Source organism: Cydia amplana, chromosome 3, assembly GCF_948474715.1.
Source record: "Cydia amplana chromosome 3, ilCydAmpl1.1, whole genome shotgun sequence".
Classification (NCBI taxonomy): Eukaryota; Metazoa; Arthropoda; class Insecta; order Lepidoptera; family Tortricidae; genus Cydia; species Cydia amplana.
Genome location: NC_086071.1, coordinates 2,840,485 through 2,849,403, shown reverse-complemented (window position 1 = coordinate 2,849,403; position 8,919 = coordinate 2,840,485). Strand labels below are relative to the sequence as shown.

At 36.8% G+C, this 8,919-nt stretch overlaps 1 non-coding gene across 1 annotated transcript; it reads right to left on the bottom strand.

Annotated features, from left to right (window-relative positions):
* Window positions 1-5,113: 5,113 nt before the first annotated feature.
* On the bottom strand, window positions 5,114-5,186 carry Trnav-aac (transfer RNA valine (anticodon AAC)). The gene has a single exon. It is a non-coding gene; the product is annotated as a tRNA-Val (tRNA).
* Between the last annotated feature and the right edge of the window lie 3,733 nt (window positions 5,187-8,919).

The following is an 8,919-nucleotide window of genomic DNA, read 5'->3' as shown; positions in this document are numbered from 1 at the left end:
CGTACATTCTCATTAAGAAAGTCCTGGCACCCTATAACAATAATAGTATTTTATACAATCGTGATATAATGGAGAGCTTTTCAGTCGAATACCGTGTTTAGGCAACGAAGCTTGCTGAGTTGCCTAAGTAAGGTACGAGATTGAAAAGCTTGATTATATTACTATTGTATACAATACTTTTTCTACGAGTCAACAAAAAAAATACTTAAAACTAGTAGAAGAATCATATATATATGTAGATAAAAAACCAAAAGTATACAGCTAAGATGCGCGAGCAGCCGCGATACCTTCATACTCGTACGCGACCCGGCCCCCGCGCCCCGCGCCCCCGGCCGGTTGGTCAACGACACCTTCTCGTAACTCATGAGGCCCTGGTACTTGCTCCGCGCTTTCGATTGGTCAATTTCATTATAGTTGACTAAACTGTATCGAAATGAATATTATAGTTGACTAAACTGTATCGAAATAAATAATTATAGTTGAGTTGGGTCCCATAGTAAAAAAAGTATGCGACGAAGCCTTAATTCAAGCATTGCAGTCGACGAGTAGAAAAATACATTAAAACGGGTGTAATTTGTGGCATGCTCAGCTCGGTTTGTAACTGTATCGTAGTTTCTATTGGCCTGCGCACCGGATGTTTGGTAACAAGCGACTAACTGCATATTAATACATAAACTTTTAACCGCCCATCAAAGTTTGCTCGGTCGCGATCAAATCCGACATTGTCGTGTGTCGAGAGCCACTCGATTCCACGATACTCGTCCCCGTGCGGAAGCCCCTCAAGTGCTCATAAAACACTCATGCGAGTTAGTTGACTATTCGAGATCTGTCTTACTTCTTTACGTTATACGCATTTTGCGGATACTTTTATTGTACTTGCAGTACTTTATTGGGCTGGCGTAATTTTTATTAGGGGCGTTTATGTGGGAAACTAATTTAAAACTGAACCAGATCATTTTATTTCTATAATGTTTGCAGGCTCCTATTTTTATTTTATTGAATGCTACAAATGGAATTTTCTATTTCATACATAAGTATATAACTATCTTAATTTCTTATTGTCTTATTAAGGCATCAGTTGACCTATACATATACATAATACTTGAAACATAATGACCGTCTAAATAATTGTGATCCAAGCCTGTACACAAGAGAACCGAATGGTTGCATCTTTGCATGCTGTACATATAAGATGTAGCAGGCGTCATAATATAATCTCGTAAGTAGGTCAAGTAAATGAGCGAGTGCGATACGTCACAGTTACGCGAGCACTTTAAAGTTTTTCCGCGTAAAGACGGATCCGCGGCCGAGGAATACATGATTGATGGCGGCCCCTCAAGTATAAACTCGATTATCCGTCGAGACGAACAACTCACAAGTTTTATGTAACGATGGATCAGGATTATTTGAAACTTTTCTTCGGAAAAAATCGACTCGTGACAATCATGTTTGAGTTGAATATCAATGACAGCGAAGTTTTTCACGGAGTACGTCAGCGTCTTATTTAGTAGGGAGGTACATAAGTGGCAAAAAATAAATTTATATATAATAATTTATATATAATAATATTTTAACATAGTTCGTATAACCGTCTTTTTTATAGTCTCTGAATTCACGATAAGTACAAGAATTTAATTGCTAAAACAGACTATTTAACGTAAATATCAATAATATTTAATATTTTTACAATCAACCTATGGTTAGGTTTTTTTTTCAACAATTTCAAATATAATTGAATAAATTGTAAGGTACTCGGCCTACGCAGGTACTAATTTAAAATTGTGAAAGTCCAACCCTCTCGCAGCTGTGCAAGGGTTAGGCTATTAGGGTTGTCTGTAGAATTTAAATGGGATATGATTTTGTATACAGGTTACAAACAGAATACTGCCTAATGACGTGCCGGGACGATAAGCAAAATATTCATTTCTCCCCGTCCGCCTCTGTATTAAATTATTAAAATTAATTTACCGAAGATGCGGAGTGTAAGAGGGAGTCTTGTGCATTTACGGTTCGGAATCGAAACTTAGAAAATAAATTGGTAAATTGATATAGTACATGAGCGTACCTATTTATGAAAAGAAATGTTCTTTAGCTTCAACCGAATTTCATTTACATAATAATTGTATATTTCGATACTTAATTGGAGTAAAAAAACTATAAAGGTTTTTTTTTATAATATAGGAGGCAAACGAGCAGACGGATCACCTGATGGTAAGCGATTACCGCCGCCCATGGACACCCGCAACACCAGAAGGGTTGCAAGCGCGTTGCCGGCCTTTAAGATGAGACTACGCTCTTTTCTTGAAGGTTTGAAGGTCGTATCGGTCCGGAAATACCGCAGGCGACAGTTCATTCCACAGTTTGGCTGTGCGAGGCAGGAAGTTTCTGGAGAAACGCACAGTTGAGGATTGCCAACCATCTAAGTGGTGAAGATGGTAATGTTGTCCCGTAGGGCGATGGCGAAAAGAAGCGGCAGGGATTAATCTTTTACGAGATATAATAAGAAATATAATTATTATATATCTTATTTTACAAAATAAAAATGAAATGTCTATAAATATCTGAATAAATTCAGTACATCATATGCTGCACGCTGTCAATTGCAATACCAGAGCGCGGTTCGTGATGATTTCTGGTCCAGAAATGTCGCTTTTGACAGCTGACAGATCAAATCAAAATCAAATCATAATATTAACAGAACAACAAATTAAAATCAGAAACCGGCTCGACCTAAGGCGCTGTTAACAAAGTAGCACTGAACTAAATCGCAATTACATTATAATTACTGTTCCGTGAATATAAATATAAATAAATATTGGGGGACATCTTACACAGATCAACCTAGCCCCAAACTAAGCAAAGCTTGTACTATGGGTGCTAGGCGACGATATACATACTTATATAGATAAATACATACTTATATACATAGAAAACATCCATGACATCACACAAATAAATGCCCTTACCGGGATTCGAACCCAGGACCATCGGCTTAGCAGGCAGGGTCACTACCCACTAGGCCAGACCGGTCGTCAACATTACAACATTATGAACATTACTTGACATAAAATAAAACAAGACAGTTTGGTTTTCGTCATTCAATTTTTTAAATCCATTTAAGTATCAGTTATTTTAAATATATCGTCTTCAAATTATCTGAAAGAGTGGCATTTTAATATATAAATGCATATAATCATATACCAGACATGACACCATATTGGCATCCGGCTCAACATCAGATCGCGGTTTCGTCTCTTCAACGTGAGATTGCTTCAGATACCGAAGCAGCCAAGAAAATTCCTCCCCTCAGAACCGGTTCGTCGAAAGTATACTCTCCATAGTAGCATTTGCGACCTATTGCGTCTGAGACACATTACTGTTGCGCCGTTTATTATGTCGAGTTTTAATCAAGGAACCTCATGTCGAAGGGATGGAGTCGGGGACAAGTTTTCGTGGCTTTACTGCTCTCTCTGCATGTTATTCGCGTGTGAAATACTTATTACCTACTCCGTAGGAAGCAATTTAGAGTAAGAAGATTATTAAGCAATTATGACATTAAAATAGATGTGTTTAATAATAGTATAGTATGTTATGAATTATAATACAAGTGTGCTACGTTGGTCATTACACTCGAGGCGATATTTTGTGCACACGTGATTCATACGACGTTTTTTAACACACTTGCTAGCAAAAAAACAAAACATATATGTATCCCACCAAAAACATTTTCATGTAAAATGTTGCCAAGACGAAATCTAAGGCTCGCACTGACAAAAAGTTATCAGATATCTTGTAGAGCCAAGCTTCTAACTCTACAGGCCCTACCTTCACAGACTCTACACCTTAGTCAAAATATGTGGCTTGACCGCTTCGTCACATGGGCGTAAGGTGAAATATGTATTCACTATTCATTATTTTTTATTATAAAATAGTTCTTGTAATAATGAAACGGCCAAGCCACATATTTTGACTAAGGGGTAGAGTCTGTGAAGGTAGGGCCTGTAGAGTTAGAAGCTTGGCTCTACAAGATATCTGATAACTTTTTGTCAGTGCGAGCCTTATGATTTCGTCTTGGCAACATTTTACATGAAAATGTTTTTGGTGGGATTTCACATCTTTTTGTAAGTTGCTTATGACAATCTTCTGATTTAAAGGGTTGCGGGTGATTTACTATTAAAAATCCTGAAATACGAGTACGTAATTGGGGGGCATCTTTTATATACAATCTGCTTTTTTACTGATTCCCCATACAAACTTCAACCCCCTTTTTCCTCTAACGCCTTTTTCCACCCCTTTTCACCCTTACGGGGTAATTTTGGGGTTGAAACTATTTTATATCCTTCCCCATAACAATAACTATCTACATACCAAATTTCAACTAAATCGGTTCCGCGGTTATCGATTTCCCATACAAAATTCCACCCCCCTTTTCACCCCCTTAGGGGCTAATAATTTCAAGTTTTTGAATTTTTTTGTTGTTTGTGGACTAATACTATCTCACATACCGAATTTCAGCTTCCTAGGACTTCAGGAAGTACCCTAGAGGTTTTGATGATCAACAGTGAGTGAATGAGTCAGTGACGAAATCGGGGTTTTTTAGACATTAATAAAATCCAAAGTATAAGAGCTATGCAATTGAATTTTTTTATGCTTAATAAGTCCACTACTGACATTATATCCCGAGAGTTTTGTTTATCTGGTATAATCCAAACCCAAGTTAAGAGGGTTCAAAAAAACGACGAAGCGCTTCGAGAAAAGGTAGGTAGTGCCCTTGCGCTTCGCTTTGCTCGTCTTGGCGTCTGTTAGGGTGGAGCGAAATCCAAAATTCTTTAATATAGCAATGTAACCTCCAAATTATTACATCTGAGGTACAAACATGTTCAAAATGAAGGTCTCCACAACACTCTGGAGCGTTGTTTTAATAATGTAACAGCAGATGAGGGTGATGAATTTAAATCCATAGTTGTGGATACTGGTACCTCGGTAAAAAAAATCAAATTCTGAAGCTACTTCTAAATTGGAATCTATAATGTTGTTTTTAATTTTTAACTAGCAGAAACGTTTGCGATCGATGCTATTAAGCTTAGAATAAATGTAAAAGTAGAAAAATTACTGTCTTGGGTGAGACTTGAACTCACGGCCTCTGGATCGTTACTCCAGCGCTCTGCCATCTGAGCCACCAAGACCTCATCCATAGCCAGCAAATCTTTCCACCATATGGGTCAAGGGGACCCGAGCGACATCTACCGTAAGAGCGTTACACTTCTTGAACGGCTACCGGAGTTCCAAGTCATATTGGAAATTCACCAGTTACGATGCGCTACCCATACTATTTTTAATTTTTAACAAGCAGACTGCCGTATTCGAACTTTAAGATATTCACAAGAGACGACACGTACTAGATCCATTCTAGATACGTTATATTTTAGATTTCAACTAGTTCTCTTTTGCAGCGCAATTCGGGCAACCAATGTCACTTTTACGATAGATCGTGTTAGATATCTATTAGATGTGAATTAGATCTCTAAGTAATATCTTGTGGAAATCGTTAAAGAGTATCTCCATAATCGCCGAAATGCCAAATTTGATAGGTTAGATCTTAAACATATCGTTATCGTATCTTGGCGATGTCTAATAGATATCTAATAGATGTCTATTACAAAATCCGAATCGGGCCCAGAGACGTTTTTGTTATCAATAAGTTCTTTAATTGTGTGTTTCGAGCGATCAGTCTTCACATTTATTACTTTCCAGCTAAAATTATGATTTGAATGAATTAATAGTATTTATTTCAGGACAAGTCCCATAGTATGTCATAGCACTCATAGCAGTGATACTTTATAAAGATAAATATTTACGATTTTATCGTTCGACTCATCGACCCTTAAAAATCAATTCAGCGCTATCTATTCGAGTCATGTCGCAAAACAAAGTACCAAGCGGCTGCGCAACTCGTATTTATAGTTAATCCTATTTGATATATTGGTCCATTAAGAGCGTTGTCGCAGCTAGCGACTCCGGGATTTTAAGAAAGTACAAATAACAAGAACGATACACCTTCCTTTAACCCTTACTTATGTACAGTTCACTTACCTAATATAAAGAGCAGCTAAAAGCCAACATGAAAATAAATGTTTTACTGACAATAAAAAACGACGAGTCGACATTTTGTTTTCCATTTAAAAAGGATAATATTTCATATTAATTGATGAAGGAAATATTGTTAGTAGCAAACTGGAGAGCTAGCCGCAACGTAACTAGAGTATGAATATTTGTCGTAGATACTATGTTGGTCCGGATGTCGCTACGTTGAACTTGCGCAAATTGGATCGCACTTACCGGGAAAGCAATACCGGGCAGAGTGCAAGGATCGCAGCGCGACTCGTCGCTTAACTACATAGTACTTCAACAAACTATTACACTTGCCGGCGCTCATGTTTTCATGAATCTCTAAACTGTACATCTCAGCAAACACATCGCCGCCGCCAAAAAAAACCCTCAAAGCAGTGATAAAAGACACACTTCAGGTTATTCTACTCAAGCTATTATAATTTCACGTTACCATCAGTATGAAAATGCAAGAGCTGCTAAAACTTTTTTAATAACAACAACAGACTTCGTTGAGAAGAATACACGCCGTGCCTTATTTTGATACAGATAAAATTTGTGAAAAGAAACTCAATTTGCGCTTATCGAGATCCGGTATCAATCTATTTTGTTTGTGCGCTCCGTAACAATAATAGGGGGAGAGGCGTTTCTTAAAAGTCGGTTTTAAACGTAAGTAATACATTATCGGTGTGGCGCCGGTTTAGAGCTTTCCTCGGTATCGTCGGAAGCGAGTCGCGGATAAATGATTGATGGGTCGCGCTATCACGCGAGACTTTCACTTACGGCCAAATATTTTACGCGCTCTGCTACTCAAGCGTGCCGCACTATAACAAACAATGATTCACTAGCATTGGCATTAATTTCTCTTGGCTTAAACTTCAGGTTTGTGAAACAACTTTTATAAAATTGTATCAACATATATTATTATTTTTGATTTTCCTATTATATTATTTTTAAATGGATAGGTACAAATTTTTATCTAAGTGAGACGACGGTGAAATATTAGGTAGGTAGGGCAACATCCATTTAATCTTATTTGGGAATGAATGTATGCATTTACACGTAAGATTTTAAATATTTTAATACTCCAACTTATTTTCTATTTCCGTTGAAGTCGTAATTTTCCACCAAACACCAAACACAGTAGGTACCCGGTCATGATTGCAAAGCCATAAATAAGGTTTACGAAAGAAGTTTTACACGAAGTCTGTGGTTGTGTTTGCTAAATAAGTATAACTTCTCGCTGTTAGTTAGGCTCACTCGAACAAATACGTAGAGGGTGGAAATCTCAGCACGCGAGTATCACACAGCTAGATTAGCTTTAAGCCAAACTTTAAAGAGCCGCAAAGGTTCATTTGAATGGAACTCGGTGTTGAATTTGCATACCTATTTACATTATCTCTGCAGCACACAAGTGGGGCCCTTTCATTATCAAATTCGCAATACAGGGGAGAAGGGCGCAGACAGAATACAAACTCACAGTTGAAAGTGATTATCAGTAAATTCCATGCAAAAAATAGTACCAGATTAACAAAGCAATAAAACTACGGGTAGCTGGACTAAGGAAATCCGTGGAGTTGATGTAGATATATTTTTAAGCTAAGACTTAATTATTCATGATAACTTGTGAATACATAAAATGTATCTTTCACTATCACTATAAGTTTCCTTCGATGTTTCATTATCTTATAGCAAATACGAAAGCAATACAACAAAATCGTTTTCACAACACCAGCTCGGAAAGGCTTACTTTGCACTTCAAAAACTGATAGCAAATTTGCATTTTATTCACATGGGAGGCAAAGTAATCAAATGCAAATTTTGAGTTGTTTTCTTATGTTTGCTGGTAGAATTGACTTTTAAATGATGATTTTAGATGATAAATATTTAATAACATTCATTTGGATTTGATTTGGTTTGATTTTGTTTGATATTTTACATTTAATATTTGCTTCGGGTTGGTGTGGTGAAAAATTCTGTGTTTCACTCGGGGGCAAATTTTGTTTAACCCTCGTACTTTAAAACTCGCTACGCTCGTGGTTCAATTTTGGAATCTTTCGCTTGCTCGGGTATCAATATTAGTACGAGCGGTTAAAACAACAACTTTGCCCCCTTGTAAAACAAATAACTATTTTATTCATTCGTTTAACCGAAAACAAACATTAACCGAGTTGACAACCTCTTTGTATAAATTTTGAATACATATATTATAAATCTAAACCTGCATCTTTTCAATTTCGTAAAAAGTTTCTTAAAAATATAAGTCAGTCTTTTAAAATTTGTATGTCTCATACGGATTTTCTTCTACTCTGGAAATAGTTTCGTATTCACATGTATTTACTTTATTTTTGAATTATCGGAAATTTGAAACTCGACAGCCAAATACGTTAACTCTAAATAACCGCAACAATTTGCAAGACGTTTATTTAGGCACGAAAGAGAATACTTTTCCTTTATCTTAACGGAATTTTAATCAAGCGAAGAATCCGAGCGAAACTTTCTGCATCCTAAAGAAATGTTTATTTTAGGGTAAGAATTTTATTAGAGAAAAAAGTCTCACTTTTGAGATATCAAATAGCACTGAGCGGTAACGATTCTGAATAGTCTTCATGCTTCATTGCGAAGGAGATGCTAGGCGTACTTACCGACTGTCTGCACCACAGTCTTATAAATTCTGAATAATGAGATCTTCAAGTACAACGAAGCTTTTTTATAATTGACATGCAATTTAATCCATTTTTAGACTTTTAGGTTGAGGGTCGTCTACGTGAAGATAATTAAATTGAACCCCTTCCACTCACTCGAGCAAAG